Consider the following 20,650-nt stretch of genomic DNA (forward strand, 5'->3'; position numbering starts at 1 on the left):
TTTAAATTGAATAAACCTCATCGGTGAATCAACACGGACATGGGCAGATCTGTTGAAAATAAAATATGTGCAAACATGGACAGTGTTTCATCATTAGTCATGAAGGTGAATTCTCGTGTGTTTTCGTAACGAGAGAAGTGAATCAGGCCTGTTGAGCATGTTTTTGTGCTTACAGGATTGAGTAAAAGTGTCAAGTCACCCCTGATTTCTTCATTAATTTTAAATATAACAGGAAATAGTTGCAGTGATTTATAAAATATATATATATTTACTTTTACATTGACTTTGAACGTGGCATGGTCGTTGGTGCCATACAGGCTGTACTGGGTATTACATAAACTGCTCTACGGGGATTTTCACACAACCATCTCTAGAGTTTACAGAGATGGTTTGAAAGAGAAACTATCCATTAAGCAGAAGATGTTAAAATGCCTTGTTGACGTCAGAGGTCAAAGGAAAATGGAGAGACTGGTTGGAGAGGAGCGGTCAGTGAGTAATCAATCCAGTAAATGAGCCAGAGTCAGTCTGGTTCTAAAGAGGTTGAAAGTGAATATTTGGACTGAACATTTTTTTTCTTCAACCTAGTTTGAACCCTTTTAGACAAAATTTCTGTAATTTAGCTAAAGCTGATTTTATACTCGCACGGTGTCTGCGTGTGGTAGGGCCCGCATAGCCGATGCTGGTTACGTATTCTCGCATTCAAGCGTAATTCAGTGAGAAGATCCAGAAATCCCAAAACACTCAATAACAAACTTATCAATCGCAAGGGAGCACTTCTGCGTACCTGTGCTGGGTAGACGGGATGCATGTCAGGTCTGGAAGAGGTGCGTGTCAAGCCTCCCAGGACCTACACAGAGCCTATAGCGATGGTAACATAACTGAGCTTTAGCAGATCCCATGCAAGTATAAATCCAGCTTAAGTAGTCTTATAGAATAGTTTTCCAGACTTGAAGGATTTTCCAAAGCTCTTCTTTTGTGCATGCATGTGTGCGTAGTATGTTTAAGTAAGTGAGCCTGTGAGCTTTCTCCCAATTCCTTTCTCCAGTCTCTGCCCCAGATGATAGGGGGGCGACCGTGGGAGCTGATCCAGGAAAGGTCCACAGCCTGAGAAGATGGGAGGGGGGAGGATGGGGTCAGAGCATCCATCTGCATAACATTTCCAGGAGAACTTGATAACCAGCCATCCAAGGCCAGCACAGAGAGCCAGATTAAGATAACAGCATTTGATTTGGTTCAGGCTAGAACATGTTTCGTCTGCCTTGAGTCTTTCAGTAGTCTCATTGGCTCCAAATTTTGGGTCAGCTTCCAGCTAGCCGAGCCGACAACTTCTCCAAGTTGGTGTCCACCCCCCGTACGAGCTCCAGAACCGCAGCAAGCCTGCCATTCTGAGCTGGAATAGCATCCAGTTTACGATTAAGCTCCTGCAACGCCATAGTCTGATTGTTTGTAGCTCAACACACGCCGGCACAGAAATCCGGCAGCTTGCCAGTGGCCGCTGACAGTGTCCGAATTTTGCGATACACTAGGAAACTGCCCGCTCCAAACAGCAGAAACCCAGTTAACATGAATCCGTATGGATGTGTAGATGTCCTCTGCATCCTCAAAGGAAAGAATGGACAGACACATGACTTTCCACATCCCCCAGGAATCCATCACGTATCCAGCCGCGAACGTTCTGCCAGGACAAGCGGGCTCCCCCATGCCCGTTTTTCAGTTCGAATAAATTTGGTCAATTCCATTGAGAGACCAGCTGATCAGATCCATGATTTAAGACGGTTCAGATTTAGAACAGAAATGCAGAAATGCAGAAAGAGGCTCAGATAAGACAGAACAAGTAGCAGGGCAGAGTGTGGGGAGGGAGAAAGAAGGAAAAGTGTCTGTCTTCATTGAGAGGGTTTAACCTACATACAAACCTTTATTAATAAGAGCTCAAATCAAAGTGTAGTGCAGAGACAAACTTACAAAATTACTGCTTTTTCTCCTCTACAACGTGAATAGCTGTTCAACATCCATCCATCGCATGTTAGGATGCATCCCTGCTCTGGTGCTGCCGTCTGCTGCTGGTTTCATTCATGTGCTAATGAAGAATTTGTCAAAAATGAGGAAATATTTGTCAAATTCTCCATCAGCTGATACCGCTGCAGTTCAGGTGTTTCACTGAATCTGATAACTTTGTGGAGGCAGTAGAGTCAAAGGTGAGGGGATCAAAGGTCAGTAGAATTTATCACCCGGGGGCCACAAATTTCCATCCATCCACTTTCTGTACAAACTTAATCCAATTCAAGGTTGAAGGGGGTCTGGAACTTATCTCAGCTGCAGTCACGTAAGAGGTGGGGTCCACTTGAACAGCTTGCCAATCCAACCTTGACTATCTTTTTAAATTTTCATTACGATCCACCCTGTGAAGTTCCTCAGTTATCATGATGGAATAAATCTGTCTCCCACCTCCTGGATCCATCTTTAGAGACAGCTTGAATAGATGAAAATGTCAATGGAGGACAAGATGAAGACTGTTGTTTTAAAGCAGTTCTTTAAATGTGAAATGAAACTGCAGCTGTCATCCATCAACTGTCTGTGTGCAACAGAAATGAAATCTGATTGTATATAATCATCACGTAGTCTTTTGGCAGTGTTCACACGTCCACAGGACATTATCTACATTTTACAATTCATGGCGTCTGTGAATACCTTGTTGATGGATTTCAAAGCCGAGCGAAAGCGAGCTTCCCGTCTCTTGCCAGATTCAGCGTGGCACAGCTGTGAACCTCCTGCGCTCATCCCCCCGCTGCTCACTCAAAGGACATTTAGTCTCAGATTGCTGCTGCTGAAGATAATCATACCTCATTTTTTTGGTGATGGGATGTTTTCAGAGAAAAAGCGTTTGAATTTGAATGGTGTGATCAGTCACCAGTGGAAGCCTGCAGAGCCTGTAGAGCTTTAACAAATCCAACATCACCTGCTATCCTGACTGAAGGAGCAAACCAGTGTTTTCAGGCCAAAGATTATGTAATATTTCAACACACCTCATACTGATGCTTCTTTATCCAGCTGTAAAATATTTTGATACTTTTCTGGTGCTGGTTTTGTCCTACACGCTAAACCTTTTCAGAAACCTTAAGTAAAAATGAAAACTTCATCTTTAAGGAGCCTAACCGAGAGCTTGGCACAGAACGGTGACATTTATGTTATTTAAATTCTTCATAATTTGTGGGATTTTATTAAATATTTAGTGTTTACCTTTAAAGGAACAGACTTTTCCCATAGCTCTGCAACCTTGAATAGCTTTAAGATAAGTTCCTCTGGCCTGAAATGCAATAAGTGTAAAAAGTTGTGTGATAGAAAAGTTGTAGTTGGAAAAAAAGTTAACATTCAAAAAACATTTGGGTCTTACGGTCGAGGACATTCGAAGTTACTGCACATGAAGACACCAGAGGAGCTCTGGGGGGATGCACAAAACATGCATGATTTCAGGAGAACAATCCTCTAGACATGATGATGATGATGAAAAAACACTTTATTCAGACATCTTAAACATAGGAAATAGTAATAATAAATAAGCAAAAAATAAATAAACATAATCAGACTGCAGCAAATAATAATGTTCAATGTTGTCATTGCTTTTCACCAAAAAAGATTTCTCATCAACACACGAGAAAATACTGAAAATTCTGCAGATGTTTAGATTTTCTTTGGCCTTTTTTTCCTATTTGAACAGCAAACCTGTTTGAAAGGACTACTGCTGATGATCTAATCTTCTAATCTCAAACATACGTTTCCTTAGGGTGAAAGAAGTAACACACACAGGACAAATGACAAGACAGGATGAGACAAGACAAGAGACAGGACAAACAAAAATCATTTGACAAGAAAATCTAAAAGTTAAAAGGAGGAAAATTTTAAATAAATGAAAAAATTCCATTTAAAGACAGCGTCCTAAAATTTTAAAAAAGGAAAAGAGTAATAAAATGGATAACTCAGACATCCAGGATGAACAGAAAAAACACAGTGATGCTGTGTGTATGTTGTGATAGTGTGAATGCAACTCAGAGTCTGTAAAATGTACCAGATAATACAAGATTATGGGGGAAAAACTTAAAAACAAGAATAACAGAAATAATCTGACAGATCACCACTGGGATCTTAATTGGGATTGGAGGTATCTTCTTCTATCGAGGCTTCTTCCTTTCATAAATCCTCCCAAGCTGAACCCTGAAGGCAAAATGTCTCGACAGGGACCAAAGAACCAAACTGGTTCCCGTATTGGTAGCTGCCATTTTGGTCTGATAAAAGAACTTAAACAGCAACATGACTTCCAACAAAAAAAAAAAACAAAAAACAGTATTTTCAGTTTAGGCTGAATCAGAAGACAGTTTTGCTCAGGAAGGCGACACAACAGTTTGAAAAACACAATAACAAAAAATGTTTTTTGCCAGAAAAGCCAAACTTAAATGTACCAACTGAATTAGTGCAGCTATGACTGAGTTTATATTTCCTCATATATACAGTAACTCACAGAAGTCAGTACACCCCTCACATTTTTGCAAATATTTTATTATAGCTTCTCATGGGTCAACACATAGAAATTAAACTTTACATACAGATTATCAAAGTTTAGTTTCCGTAGTTTGGTGTTCTGTATATAAAAGTTTCATTCATGTCCTCAATATGTTCCCTGAGCAAGGAAACAGTCTCAGAGCCATGTGTGTGAAGCACACATTCATATGTTGTAGAAAGTGCAGTCAGCTTCGGAGCAGCAGCATCAGTGACTGAAAGGACTGATCCAGAAGGCTGGTTCTGTACTAGGGATAACTTTAGTTCTGGTTTCTGTACTGGGGAGAACTCTGGAGCTGATTGTCCACTAAAGAATGCTCGACAGGCTGCTGAACATAATGGTTGACTCCTCACATCTTCTACACAACACAGTAAAGAAACAACAGTGTGTTCAATGTGATGCTTCGTCAAGTCCAATGCCAGATAGAACGATACCAGAGATCATTCCTGCCAGCAGCCATCGCCCTCCTGAACAAGTCAATGTCTTCTTTAGATTCATTATTATAGTTTTTTTTTTTTTTTAATAAGAGACAAAAACAAAACTGCTGATACATTCGGGACTTGAAACCAGCTAAATCACCACCCTCACTATTCCTGATGGAATCACCAGCCTGTCATAGTCTGTGTGTTTTTGGCTTAGTTTTCCTCCTCGTGGGTTCATTATTATGTCTGGTTTCCTTTGTTATTTTGTAGTTCCTTCCCCTTATGTTTTGTGTTTTGCCTCCTGTTCATTAGCTCATCTGGCTCAATTGCAAATGCACTTCATCTATTATTTCCTCAGTGTATTTAAACTGCTTGGTTTCAGTTGTTCTTTGTCAGTTCATCCATCGTGTTGTATGTCCCTGTTGGGTGGTGCCTGAGTTTCCAGTTCATGGATTAAACCCTTTTACCTGCATTCCGTCTGCCTCCTTCCTCTCCGTCCAGCCCTTGGGTCCTCACATCCACGCCTCAACCGTGACACAGCCGCCATTATTCTTCAGGGCGAGACAGTGGCAGCTCTCGACAAATGATGTTGACAGAGTATCATTTACCAAGCTGGCGTGGAACACACCACATGGAAGCTTTTGAAGGTGGGAAGGTAACTGGTCACATAAAATGGCTGAAATGTTGGCAAAGAAGATGGCGTGGAACCGATGTGCAAAGAGATTGTTGTTCCAGCACTCCTGTAGCAAAGACATACATAAAATAGATATTTATGAAATATATTTTCTATCCTGATCTTAGGGTTTTGATTTGTCTTGTCTTTGGTTCTGGTTTCCTGTTTTATTTTGTAGGTTAATTCTGCATGTTTTGTTTAGCTTACTATTCATTAGCACACCTGGTTTGATTTTATCATTCACTTCGTCTGTACCTTATTAGTCCCTCAGTGTATTTATACCTCTTAGTTTATCGGATCCTTGTTGTATTTCCCTGTCATTTAGTCCCTGAGAAATCCATTCATTAAAACGAGTTCCTGCACTAGTCTGCTGCCTACCTGCTGAGTCCTGCTGTTGGGCCCTCACCTCCGCCACACCGTGTCATTTTCAGGATTTTTTTTTTCAGGAATTATTCTTAATAGAAAAACATGAGCCCTGCGTAAGGCTCTGATAGAACTAAACAGAAGCTTCAAGTGATCCTGGCTGAACCTGAATGAGGACATACCCCTGACCTTGGAGCAGTTCAGGAATCATCCACATAGCCTGTCGATCTGAAATTTGATGAGGACAACTAACTATTCCCTTTCAGAAAATAACTTGTGGGTTCAACAAAGAATATAGGAATAAGATACACATTCATTTCAAAGTTATAATATTTTAGCTGAGTAGAAATCCAGACTCTGTAAGTTCATTTATGAGTTTCCTCTCCACAAGATCCTCCAAAAGACACTTTATTGAAGTCTTTGTCCTTTTTTTTTTTTTCTTGCCTCGGCATTCTTTCTTTCTTGCTCCAGACTTTCCACTTTTTTCAAAGATTTGTGGATCATAACCTTCAGAGAAGTCAGACAAGCAGGCAATGCTTTGCTATGATCCTGGTAGAAAGAGGGACAAACATTGCTTTGTTTCAACCAAATCATTTCGACATAATTTGTGTCTGACCTACATCACTTGTCAAAGTCCCTGCAGCACTCTGGCTTTGAGTGTGTGTCAAGTTTGCTTATTCAGCAACAAACACATATGTTCGTTGGAGTCTATACACGCAAGTGTATATTTGCTCTTCTGCGTCTAAGATGAATGGCAGCAAACAAGTGAGGTTTCACTATGATCAGGATTATTCTGAAATATGACACTTCATAAAATAAAAGCAAAAATACAACTTGAGGGTGTGAGGCTGAGGTTTCTGGGCCACGCTGTGAGGCCACTGACAGGCTTTTCTCAGCTTTTTGGGAGATGGAGGTGTTCCGAGCTTTCTCTGGCTAAAAGAGGATATGATTTAATAGTAATTAATGTAAAGACATAGTGGCAAGTGTGATATTTACTAACTACTGGGTACTTACACTATTTAAATTGTCAAGATGTATGTATGCCTTTAGTGTAATTATTAAAATAATAATGATAATTATTGGTTTTATATGGCACATTCTAGAGTACTTAGACAATTTACAGGTGGAGAAAAAAAGGATCACAATACTACTACAACTACTACTACTAATACTACTAATAATAATAATAATACTACGAATAATAATAATAATAATAATAATAATACAATTCTCAATATGTTGCCATTGTAAATAAATAAATTAATCTTTAAGTCTAATGATCAGTCCTGTCCAAATCCTGTCTTGAAATGTTGGCTGCAGATCAAAGAGGAATTACTGCTGGTACTTCTCTCTCTTCTCACAGCATTTTCTCACTTCTTGCATAACTTCATTTACGGTAAACTTCCCAATGAAAAGACGTGGGAAAGCCTACACAGAGATTTGTGAAACTCTAAAGTTCATCTGGACATTATCCTGGTAGAAGCATATTTATTCTCATCCAACAAAAACATATTGTTATTGTATGAAAGTAGATGGAGATGGTATGAAATGAGAAATATTTTGCTTTAGTTAGAGATGGATACAGTAATTTTGTCTGTACCTTTCCTCCTGTGTAAAATACACTGGGTTTATTTTTACAACAGCATTCATAATATCAGCTGTAATCTATATCTAGCCAATGAGACATCTATTCTTTTTATGTTTATGGTTGATACAGATATTAAGGAGATAAGGTGAAACTTTGAAGCAGCCATCCAGCTTTCAGAAGATGAGTTTCTTTCAAAGTTAAATGAGGTCTAGCTGTTACAAATCGGACAATCAAGACTGTGGGTGTCTGACCAATGAGAGAGCAGGTTACATTTGAAGAGCAGCTATGATTGGTTTAACTTGTTTTTCACTGTACCAAGCCTCTAGTGTGCCTCTAGAGAGAGAGTGGCGCCACCGGAAGCTCAAAACGCTTGCCGATCACGTGGTCCATGTAGCCTCCAAAAGTTCCAGGAAGTGCTTGGCGGCCAATACAAAATAATAAGAAAACTACGATAATCTGTAAATAATAATCAATGAAGGCTTTGCTTTGCAATATTTATATAGTTGTGTTCATTGATATGAATCATGTTAAGTTTACTAAACCTGTATGACATCAACAGCATGTAAATCGTAATATTTTCTGTTTTTTTAACTTTATCTTTCAGACTTGACTGAGGCATAACAGGTGACGACAATGATTTACCAAGTGACTACACAATAAATCTAGGCTCACGGCATAATGATAACTGTTCTTACAGGAAATCTATATCCAATAAATAAAATTTAGATCCCAATTAATTTCAAATAAATGGGTTATCTATTCTTACTTATTAGTATCTACTTGTGTGAATTGCTTTTAAGTCTTAAGACTTATTTTGACTGAGGCAGACTGATAACTAAGTCTGGACTCACAATATAATGTGTTCTTACAGAAAATCCATGGCAAATAAATAAAATTTTGATTTCAATTCATGGAAAATACATGGCTTTCTATCACTATTTGTTAACTATCCCAAGACTTACTCCCTACATATACATAATAAATCAGACAAACACCCTTTGTTTTCCAAATGCATTTAATACCTAAAAGAATTCCTTTGCAATAGCATAAAACTCGACTAGATCAGCATGTCTAGCCATTTCTTTTCTCTGCTATCCTTGAATATAGTCTTCACCATGGTATGCTGTGCTGCATGGGGATGCTCCAATCGCTCAGAGAAAGGCGTGCATATGTATGGCTTCCCCAAAGACAGGGACAGAAGGAAAATATGGATGGCCAAAGTCAGCAGGATACATTTGACCACCATCAGGGACTGTAAAAACAAAAAAATATGGGAGGTAATCATATTAAAACAATGCATTTACACATTTTCAAAGACCATATCATTGGGACACACCGAGAACACATCACAGGGAGATTTATATGGTTGAGGCTGCAGAATGTAGAAAAAAAAGACAGGAAACAACACTTAAAAGTGGCCAAACCAGGAAGGTGAAGAAGAACAGTATCCCAGTTAACGTCAGGCAACCCCAGAACTGCTGAAAGTTCTTCAGGACAATGCTGCACGAGGGAAGAGTGATATACTTCCCTTAAGCATCTCTCTGCTTCTCTGCTCTCATCCTGCACACTGGGAGAGTGCTGAGTGCTGTCTAGTGCAGCAAATGCACTCAACTACAATCAGCCACTTATTTTGTATTTGTATATTTTGTTAAGTTCTTAAGGTTAACATGTTTGTTACATTTAACAGGTTAGGTTTTATAGTTGCAAAGATTGTAAACATATATACTAAGAGTATTGTGCTATCTAATACTGTGTATTCATCTTCATATCTTTGTCCATAATTCCACAGCCTTATAAATACATTAAAATTAAATAAAAATGTAACTACAGTCGCTCTCCCTACACATTAACCTCGCTATCAACGGCGTTGGATCAATTTATATTGACGAACAGAATTTACATTCATCAGCCTGTGGCATCTGTTGCTATCAGTGTGCTAGCATAAACTTTTATTGGTTTATAATCTCTAAATATATTAATCTAGACGGTGACAATCCGTCAACATATTTAATTACTCCTGTCAAGTTGATTTCGATGCACAACTGATATGGAAATATGACTATTAAAACATCTTACCTTGAAGAAGTGTAGCTCCGACAATCTGCTCCATTGAAATACATTGACCGTCGCTTAGCTTTTGCTAACTTCCGGGAACTTTTGAGAGGCTCCATACGCCGCCATTGCACCACTCTCTCTCTAGAGGCACTCTACAAGCCTCAAAGTGTCATACAAAAGCTAAACAGAGAGGGTAAACCATCAAGAAAATTCAATGTACATTTACAAAACTCTTTACGAATGGATTTTTTATTGTATGAATTAATCATTGAATTTGAAATTATATTTAACAATCTAGATTTTTATTTAACAATTAATTATTTCTTACTTAATTAATTAATGCTGTATTGCTTTTCAAAGAACCTCCTGGCCCTCCATATTCTGCTAGCTGCTCGTGGAAAATGACACAACCTGCGGCTCCGGACGACACCAGGCTGAGAGACCACCAGTAACGGGAGAGTTAAGGCAACATTGGCGGTTCACATAACCTGCTGCTCGAGACTTAGACTGAGAAAAATGGGTTTATCACGTTCACTTTGATACATAGCTAGTCACACCATCATTGCCTTTAGAATTTATCTACTTTCTTTAAGAAGCTTTGCAGAAGGACAGGGACCCATCTGCTCTCTGATTGGACAGTTTGATTCGTCACCATCCAACCAGATGGAAGTGTAAAGGACGGGGTAAAAGTCCACAGCTTCAGTCATGGACAAAGTTTTGATGGGCAATCGCAGCAGCTACTGGGTGATAGGCAGGGTACACCAGTCCATGAAACGGTCTGAAATTTATCTTAAATAATAATATTTTTATAATATATATATATATGAAGAAGAAGACGAATAACAATAATCATTTATAAATAAATTAAGTAACATTTGTATATTTCTTTCACTTATAAAAACAACTGCAACAGAAGACAGTTTGTATCAGAAATGAAACTGTTATACCTTGAGTGTTTTTTTTCCCATTTTCTGGATTTCCATTTGATCCTGCACTGATTTCAGAAAAGCCAAGAGTCTCAATTTTATTTCGTAGTAAACATGACGCCTAAACTATTCGATCAAACCTGTGAAACCCGATTTTATCACCATATCCACATCCATGATGTGTGTACATCTGCTCTATGAGGATGGGAATGTGCCTAGATTTTCCTCCACAACTGTAATCTTTATTTCACTGCAAGTGTTCTGCTTCATCTGGTTTTTAGGATTTATTTACAGCAGCTGCTTTAAGTGGATTTGAAAAGTCACCACGATGTGGATTAGACGCTCCTGTTACAGGAATTTTTGTTAACTGCGGTCCCATAGTTTAAGACCAGGTGTGTAAAATGTATTTTGGCAACAAAACAGAAAAGTGACTTGATGATAGCTCAGTTTTCAGGATGTAACATTAAGAGGATGTACAGGCTGGTCATGAGTCAAAGTGAAAAAAACTCAGAAATGAAACAGAGTTGAGCTGACAGACACAAATGAGGCCAAAGACAAGAAATAAAGTCAGAAGAAAACCACAGTCACATCTTAAAAGGCCAAAAATGCCATTTACCCTCCAAGCCAGCAGGGGGTAAGAGGCTTGAAAGATGCTTTTCAATTAAGCCTGACTGGGTGGTGGCAATGTGTATGCTAATGTGCACATGTGGTGAAAGGAAAGGAAAATGAGGATAACAATGAAGAGAGACAAAAAAAAAAAAAAAAAATGAAGACTGAATGACCAAAGGCAAGAGTAGAACTTTTAAATCCTCACAGAGATGTGAAGCTCTGAGCTCCAAACTAAGTCTGAGCCGATTTCTGTTGGTTTTTAACGAACTTAAGATGACACCTGGATAAAAACAATACAGTAATTAATGAATTAAATACAGCTGCTGTATTGTAATCACTGGAGATGAGCAGACTGTAGAGGGTAAAAGTACTAAAGTATTAAAAAAAACTTTGTTTACAATGGGAACAGGTGAAGAGGAGAGTATTGACACTGTCAGAAAACTTAGAAGTAAAAAAAATCTAATGACTGTGATAGATTTCATATGTTTCTTGTTAAAGATATAATTGAATACCTTGTCAAACCTTTCACACATATCTGTAATCAGTGTCTGATAACAGGAGAATTTCCCCAGAAAATGAAATTAGCTAAAGTTATACCCTTTTATAAAACAGGTGACAAACAGGTACTATCAAATTATAAGACCATTTCATTCTTACCACAGCTGTTGAAAATACTGGAAAAATATTCCTCAATAGATTGGAGAAGTTTATTACAGAACACAACATACTGTGTGATCAGCAATATGGATTTAGGACCAACAGGACAACTACACATGCACTTGTAGACTTTACAGAGAAGATAGCCTCCGCTACAGAAAAGAAAGAACATGCAATAAGGGTATTTCAGATTTCAAAAAGAGCTTTTGATACTGTTGACCATGAACTGTTACTCAAAAAATTACAAAAATATAGAATTAGAAGGACAGCACAGAACTGGATTAGAAGTCATTTACAGGACAGAAAATATGTACCACTACAAGGAGTCAAGCTTACCTGTGGGGTAAGGATGTCAACTTTAAGATTGACATTGATGACTGAGCTTAAATTTAAATCTGTTATTAAAAATGTACATCTTTGTTGACATGGAGGAAATTTGCATTGAAGACAATAACGCGTTTCTTTAAAACACCTGCACAAGGGGTCCCAGATGCAGACAAGTCGTGCTGGAGGTCATGTAGGGAAAAACATGCTGGCCATTACCATATTTTTTGGAGCTGTCCTAAATTATCTTACTATTGGGAAGTAATCAAACAAAGTGTTCATAAAAGTGTCAATGCCAGCATTCCTTTAGATTTTGAAACTTTATTTTTGTGTAAACAACCTGACTGTGTGGAAGGATATTGTAAAATATATATGTTTAATATTTTGTCAAATGCCATAAAAAAAAAAAAAAAAAAAAAAAAAAATATAGCAATAACTCGGAAATGGAAGACTGACAAGATACCAATAATAGAAGATTGGATAAATGTGATGCAAGAAATTTATTTGATGGAGAAACTCACATTTGTATTAAGACTGGAACAGGACAGATTTGAAGAATGTTGGAAACCATGGTTGAAGTTCATGGACTTGAGACCAAAAGACTCAAAGATAGAAATGAAGTGATACTTGGCTACTCTGTATTGTCGAAACATTTTGTACCTTATTTATAATCTGTATGTACATTTGTGTGTGTGTGTGTGTGTACGTTATCAATATACATACATGTACACATGGGTATGTATGTATGTAAGGGCCTTTTTTAAATTAATTTATTTATTCCTTCTCATTTATTAACTTCTGTATTTCTTTACACACAAAAAAAGGGGTAATAAGTAAAACTAAAGAGAATACATGGTACTGTTATGAAGGACCTCACGGAGACAGGACTGGATTGACAGGTTTTTTGCTCACAAGGTGATCTTGTTCAGAAAGGATCTTACTAGTTCAAAAGTTAGTACAGCGTCCAAGGAATCAGCTGGGTCAATCGGGACGGGGAAGAGGAAGAGTTCAGGTTGCATGAACGAGGTCCGATGAAGACTGGCAGGAGAGCTGGCGCTTATACGTCCTGGAGCCGGGATTACTTGCAGGTGTGTTCCATTAGTATTCTGGAGAGGGAGAGCGGCGGTGATTGACAAGAGCAGGTGTGTTCGTAGCAGAGTCTGGTGCAACGGTGACAAGTACAAGATGTTGGTTGGGAACATGACAATGCATTAATTTTGATTATGTTTGCGGAAATGAAGGAATAAGAGCATTTGTCTTATATATTGTGATTGAAATGTATGTTTTCTTCAAGTTGTTTCCTAATAATAAATTGAATAAATAAATGAATCCTTATTATGACCTCCTTTGTCCAGGGGTAAAAGGGGTCAATAACAAACCGGACCGGACTCAAGTCGAAATGGTAAATTAAAGAGGTTTTTATTATAACAATAAAATAAATACAGTTTCCTATAAACAAAATACAAAACCGGGTTCAATAAACAAATAAAAGGGTTGATTCCTATAAACAAAAATATACTATGTCCGGCTACAAATAACAAAAAGTGGCCTTTTTCAGGTTTACCATACAATGAACAAAAGGATCGAAAATTACTAAGCAAACCTCCTATTGAGGCTACGAATACTCTTACTCTTTACAATACCACTACAATTGCAGATAAACACAAAACTTCCTATAAAACAAAAATCCGCATACAAATACAAAATACAAACTGAAATCGAGAATCTTTACTCTAAACCACAAATTCTGCCAAATGAAAGCTCTTACAAGTCTCACAGCTAATACTAAACCCACCAGGGAAACAACATGAAAGAGTCTTATCCCAAACACGGTACACAGTTGCCATGAATAATGGTGATGCTGAGCTTTTATGGACTAGGAGTCCACGAAGCGCCGCCCATTCGGGAAGTCCCGGAACTGCAGGCGACCAATCCTGGTGGAGGAGAGTGGAGAAGAGGAGCGGCTCCTGATGACAGCCGTCAGGCCGCAACAAGACACAGCTGATTCCAGTACCGGCACCAGGCTGACAGGCCAAGGGCCGTAACAATCATGTAAAAACCTGAAACTCATATTATTTGCAGACGACACAAATAGTGGGGAGAATCTGCAACTGCTCCTAGATAAAGTGGAAAGGGAACTCTCAATATTGAAGAGATGGTTTGATGACAATTAACTGACACTGAATTTAAAGAAAATAAAATATATAATCTTTGGAAATCGCCAAATCAACTCAAACACGAAACTGAGAATAAACAAAATAGAAGTAGAAAGAGTAACAGCTATCAAGTTTCTTGGAGTAGTAATTGATGATAAATTAAATTAGAAACCACATATAAGCTACATCAAGTCAAATAGATCTAAATCAGTTGCAATATTATTTAGAACCAAAAATCTCATACATTCAACTTCATTATACACTTTGTACTGCTCTTTCTTACTCCCATACCTGACTTATTGTGTGGAAGTTTGGGGAAACACATACAAAACAAATATAGAACCCATATATATTATCCACAAAAGAGTAATTATTGTATGCAATGCTCAGCACAGACTACCCACAAACCAACACTTTGTCAATCTGACAACGCTCAAATTCAGAGATCTAGTCAATTTTAAAATAATACAATTTATGTACTCAGTAATTCATCAAAAAGTACTACAGAGTATCCAGTGGTTGTTACAGATAAGGGAAAGTACATATCTACTACGAGGTACAAGCATCCTAAAAACATTTATGGTAAGAACGAAAAGAAAAAATCATTGTAATACAATTAAAGGAGCTAAGCTATGGAACAACTTAAGTGAAGAAACGAAATTATGCCAAACTCTTATTAAACTATATTAGCATAGTATTAGTATTAGTATAGTATTTTGAAAAGTCATATACTATATATATATATATATATATATATATATGCTTCATATGCTCTAAATATAATTAGAGCATATGTACTTGCTGAATGATGGCTATTATGTAGACTGTAAATGAGTATTTCTGTTAAGTATTGTCAACTAATTGACAAATCATTTATTAGTGTGTTATGTTTTAAATATCCAGCAAGTCGGGCTGTAGGGGATTAAAATTAAAACAAATGAAAGGTTCATTCCTAAATTTAATTTTTCTAAAGGAGACTGTACCATTGTTAGTGTGCTAGGGTAAAGTTCATAGTGATAATATTATTAACTAGAAATGTCATCAGCCCCCAATATAAGACCAATTTCAATATGCTGGATTAAGATTTTTTTTATGAGTTTCTCCTTCATGTGACCTGCAGCTGTTTCATTATTTGGTCCAACATGAAATTTATAGAAGTAAAAACTAGAAGCACTCAGAGAGCACAGACCTCCATCACATCAATCATTTTAATTTTTTTTTTTTTTTTTATTATTTGCCAATGATTGTGGGGATTGTTTTTGAGTTAGATGATTTACAAAATTCCTGGATCCAGGCAGAGATCTGGATAAGCCCCAAAATTAAACCAATTGTTCCTTACTCCATTTCTGTGATTTCCTGAAAATTTTATCAAAATCCATCCATAAGTTTTTTAGTTATATTGCAAACAGACAGACAGACAAACTAACGTTGCCGAATACATGACCTCCGCCTTGTTGGAGGTAATAACGAGTGTACTATTTAGTAATGATGAATATGCTTGGAAATCTTGCGACTACACCTCTCACACAGACAGGATTCTGACCTTTTGATTTTAGAGTAAAATACCCTGACATGTTCTTAGTTCAAGACACAAGTCTTTTTAGAGCAACTCAGTCACGACAATACAGCATCATTTAACTGATTACAGTATTATAAAGGCAGATTGTCAAGACAGGTGACTCTCCACAGATAGACAATAACAAATTAGCTCCAGACCCACTTAACAAGAGTTAAAAGTAGGTGGAAATTAGAAAATTAACTACTGTACATGTGAGCTACCTGGACCTGTAGCATTGAAATTAAGAGGATTGCCCAGACTCTTCTAAGTGAAATTCAAATGATAAGCAATTACAAATGTCGCTTAGTAAAGTAATTCCTCAAATTAGACATTTATGTGGAAGGCAGTCCTAAAAAAAAGTTGTTTAATTTGTTCCAATGTTCCTCGGTATTTTCATGTGCAATGGACATACAGTCACTGTCCATTTTATCTGGTCCACCTTGCTCGTATCGGGTTAGACCCCCTGCCACCTTCAGAGCTGTCTTATTTCTTGGTGTTATAGATTCAACAAGGTTTTGGAAATAATCCTCAGAGATTTTGCTCCATATTGACATGATAGCATCACACAGTTGCTGCAGATTTGTCAGCTGCACATCCACGATGAGAATGTCCCGTTCCACCACATCCCAAAGCTGCTCTGTTGGATTGAGATCTTTTCTGCTGATACAAAGCAGGATGGATCCATGCTTTCATGTTCTTTCCAGCAAATTCCGACCACCATCTAAATGTGGAGCTGAAATGGAGACTCATCAGACCAGCAATGTTTCCCCATCTTCTATTGTCCAGTGTTGGAGAGTCTGTGTGAATTGTAGCCTCAGTTTCCTGTTCTTAGCTGACAGGAGGCACCTGGTGTGGTCTTCTGCTGCTGTGGTCCATCTGCTTCAAGGTTGGCCGTGTTGTGTGTTCAGAGATGGTGTTCTGCATACCTTGGTTGGAGCCAGTGCTTTTAGTGTTTCTGTTACCTTTCTACCATCTCCAACCAGTCTGTCCATTCTCTTACTGGATATTTCTCTTCTTCAGACCATTCTCTGTAAACTCTAGAGATGGTTGTGTGTGAAAATCCCAGTAGATCAGCAGTTTCTGAAATACTTCAACCATTTTAGTTGAAGAACACACATCTTTGTGGCTGACTCGCAGGTATTTCAAGATTTACAATGCCCTCCTTCAGACCTCCTCTGCTCTTACACATACATAGAACTTATACACAATTAGTCACCAAATTAACTGTAAAATGGACAGATACGTTCACCAATCTGCAGCACTCCAGGGACAGAGGGAGGTCGAATATCACTGACTGGTCCATGGCCAGTTTATTATGCTTTCCAGGGTCTGAGCATCTATAGCAGGGCTACTCAATTCCATCAGTTGTTACATGACTTCCTGTTTCCTTTCTATCATCTCCAGCCAGTCTGCCCATTCTCCTCTGACCTCTGACATCAACAAAACATTCTGGTCCAGACAACTGCTGCTCACTGGGAATTTTCTCTTTTTCAGACCATCCTCTGTAAACTAGAGATGGTTTTGTGTGAAAAGCCCAGCAGATCAGCAATTTCTGAAATACTCAGACTAACAACCATGCCAGTAGATGTTACATAAATCCTCTTTCTTCCACATTCTGATGCCCAGTTTGATCTTAAGCAAGTCATGTTGACCATGTCTACATGACTAAATGTATTGAGTTTCTGCCATGTGATTGGCTGATTAGAAACCTTTGTTTACAAAGAAAGTGCACCAGATAAAGTGAGTGGCGATCATAAAGCTCTGCTGTGGAATTATTAACTTTTAGTTCAGATCTCACTTCAGAGCTGGTGGGAGCAGTGGGGTTGATGCAAATCATTTCTCCATGCCAACGTTTTCTGCACGACAAGGTGGGTCTGATCTCTTCCTTACACCAAGAATCTTGTTATATGGAGGTCAGAAAGTGGGAATTAGACCTCCAGTGACTTCAGCTTAACACCAAGTCCATTGTGGTACCCTGTTACATCCTGATAACAAGGTCAAACCAAACGTCCCAATTTTCCTATTTGTCTGCTTGTTTTGGACAATTTTGAGATAACTGACTTTAGATTTAGGTCCTTAAAGTATATAACAATGTATTTACTTAACATTTAATCTCCACTGCATTTTTTTTTTCTTTCTCTTTTCACATCTAATAAGTTGTATATGTTGTCAGTTTCATGAAAAAAAATCTAACTGTGTCAACAGTTGAAAACATTTAATAGATTTTACTTTTGACAGACAGGGTCTATAATCATAATATATCATGATATCAAACAAATCTAAGACAACATCATCCTTTCATACACACATGCCAAACACTGTTTTAATCCAGCAACTTATATTTTTCAAAAGCAGCTTAAACAGTTCCTTTTTTTTTGTTTTTTTTTTTTTAGCAAGTTTCCTTCTTTTACTCAGATTTAACTAACAGATTTCTTCATTTTTAAGCATGTGTGCCGTCCTTCTACTTTCATCCATAGTTTTGCCTCAACAGCCACATCATATATTGTCAAATGTTGAGATGTTAAGTGCCTTGCTCGGAGGCAACTGAAGAGATCGGAGAGAATAACTCAGTCATGTCCCATTGGAAGATTTTCCCAGCCAGTCAGTGAGTTTTGAAAACCAATTTTGGCCAACGTTGCCCTCAGTTTTCAGGAGCATCCATCAGCAGGCTTCCACAAAACTCATTTCAAGAGCCACTTTAATAGTCTGAACCAGTTCCTGACCTTTTATTTCAAACTGCTCCAAGTTGTTGTTGCCTCGTCTTTGTGTCTCATTGAGGCGCCAGACTTTAATGGCTTTTTGTGGCTTTCATGAAACCTACAAATCCTTTTCTAAAATGGTGATGTCTGTTTGTCTGTCCACGTCCCAGTCTTGTCTAACACAGAAATCTGTTTCTCTAGCAGTTATTTAAGTCCTCATACTTTTTCATATTTTTCTGCTAAAACTCTGGTAAACAAACCAATACTCTGAAACATAAAACGGTTTGCGAGGGCATTAATGTGTTAAGCTGCTGCAAAAGTGTATAGTGTCACAAAGCAGTTGATGTGTATATACTAAAAGATAATAAATAAAAAAAGGTTTGATAATTAATCATACTTGATACAGGTCAAAGTTCTCTCCTAAAGTCATGATCCATAATCCTGGTCCAGTCCTTGTGTTTTCATCCTGACTTTGTTGTAATCTTTTGAAGTGGTCTTGATCAACAGTTCCCAGCCTTCTAAAGGTCCTTAAAGGTTTTTATTTGGACATTCTATGCTCTTTTACTAATTTCCAGTTCAGTCCTTGAACCTCTGTTTTCAAAGGAAAGTGTTTTGTTTTTCTTTAAGCCACATAACCCTGACCTATGAATCACTCAAGTAGAAATCGGATATTTAGGCTCTTTGTTACAAACAGCCTGTCACAAAGACACGTTATTTCTTCCCATCTTTTCTATGCATCTCTGAAAAATAGCAACAATAACACAGTTTAACAGACGGAAAATAGGATTTTTGCAACAAAGTAGTGATTTCCACAGAGCTGTTAACTGAAAACTGCATATCTCAGCATGGTGTGCAGTGTGTCCTTACGACATCTAAGGGAACTGGACAAGTGGAAAACAAAAGAAGAATTGTCAGGACTAAAAAAATGTATATATATATAGGGACAAAATAAGTGTCAGGACTAAACAGATCTATAGCAGATAAATAGGATCTGAAAGTGATGTTTTGAAGAAACAGGAACAAATCCAGGACCTGAGAGAGGCATCTGGACCTTCAGTTGATCCATCTACTATTGGGCAAAGCCTAATCGCAAATGGTTTCCATTCCAAGAAGCCATTCTTGAGGAAGAAAAACCAGAACAAAAGGCTGAGGTTTGCTACATGACACAAGAACGGGATGGAAAAATCAGTGGCAACAGGTCTGATGGAGGAATGAATCCTCTTCGGAGCTCAGACTTTATCATTATTGAGGTAGTGTGGGCTCATATGAACAAAATCCAGAAACATCCAAGCATGAACTTGTAAAGTCCTTCAAGGAGCCTGAAGAACTATGCTCGAAGACATGTAGAGAAATGGTGGGAACTTTAGATAATAGTTTAGATATTTATAATATTTATATTATATTTATATTAATAAGAAACATTCATTTCAGGGCACCACTGTAAGAAACTGGAAACTAATGACTAAACATTGGTATCAGTCTTAAAAAGTCTGTTAGTCTGTAAAAGTCCATCAAGGAAATATATCACTTTCCAAAGAAGAGCTTTGGGAAGACCTTCATGAAGTCTGGAGAATTATCCCTGAAGGCTACGTAAAGAAATAACAGAAATCTTGTCAAATTTGTTTCACATTGGGCTGAAGAATAAAGCTGCTCAGACCAAATTCCCTTTCAAGCTCCTTAGAATTGCACAGACTGGTTCTGACTCACATACTTTATGTTTAAGCTGAGCAGAAATAATTTCCTGAAATTGTAAACTAGAAAGCACATTTAAAAAGTTTAGCAAAGCAGCAAAGGCTCCCGTCTCTAGTAAATGTTTACACTCTGCTGTTTGGAGGAGATACTCAACACCTCGCAGGAAAAAGCAAGTGTGTTTTTAACTCTGAATGGTTGGTCTGAATTTTTCTGACTTTTTTTTTGGTAATGTTTACCTCTTTAACATTATCAAACAGCTTTTTATTTTCACTGCAGAGGCTGCAAACAACTCCACCTACATTTCCAAATCTCATTTGAGTTTTTGTTTTGATGTGTGTGTGTGCACACACTTCACGCTTCATGCATTATGTTCAGT

This window comes from Melanotaenia boesemani, chromosome 3 (assembly GCF_017639745.1).
Source record: "Melanotaenia boesemani isolate fMelBoe1 chromosome 3, fMelBoe1.pri, whole genome shotgun sequence".
Classification (NCBI taxonomy): Eukaryota; Metazoa; Chordata; class Actinopteri; order Atheriniformes; family Melanotaeniidae; genus Melanotaenia; species Melanotaenia boesemani.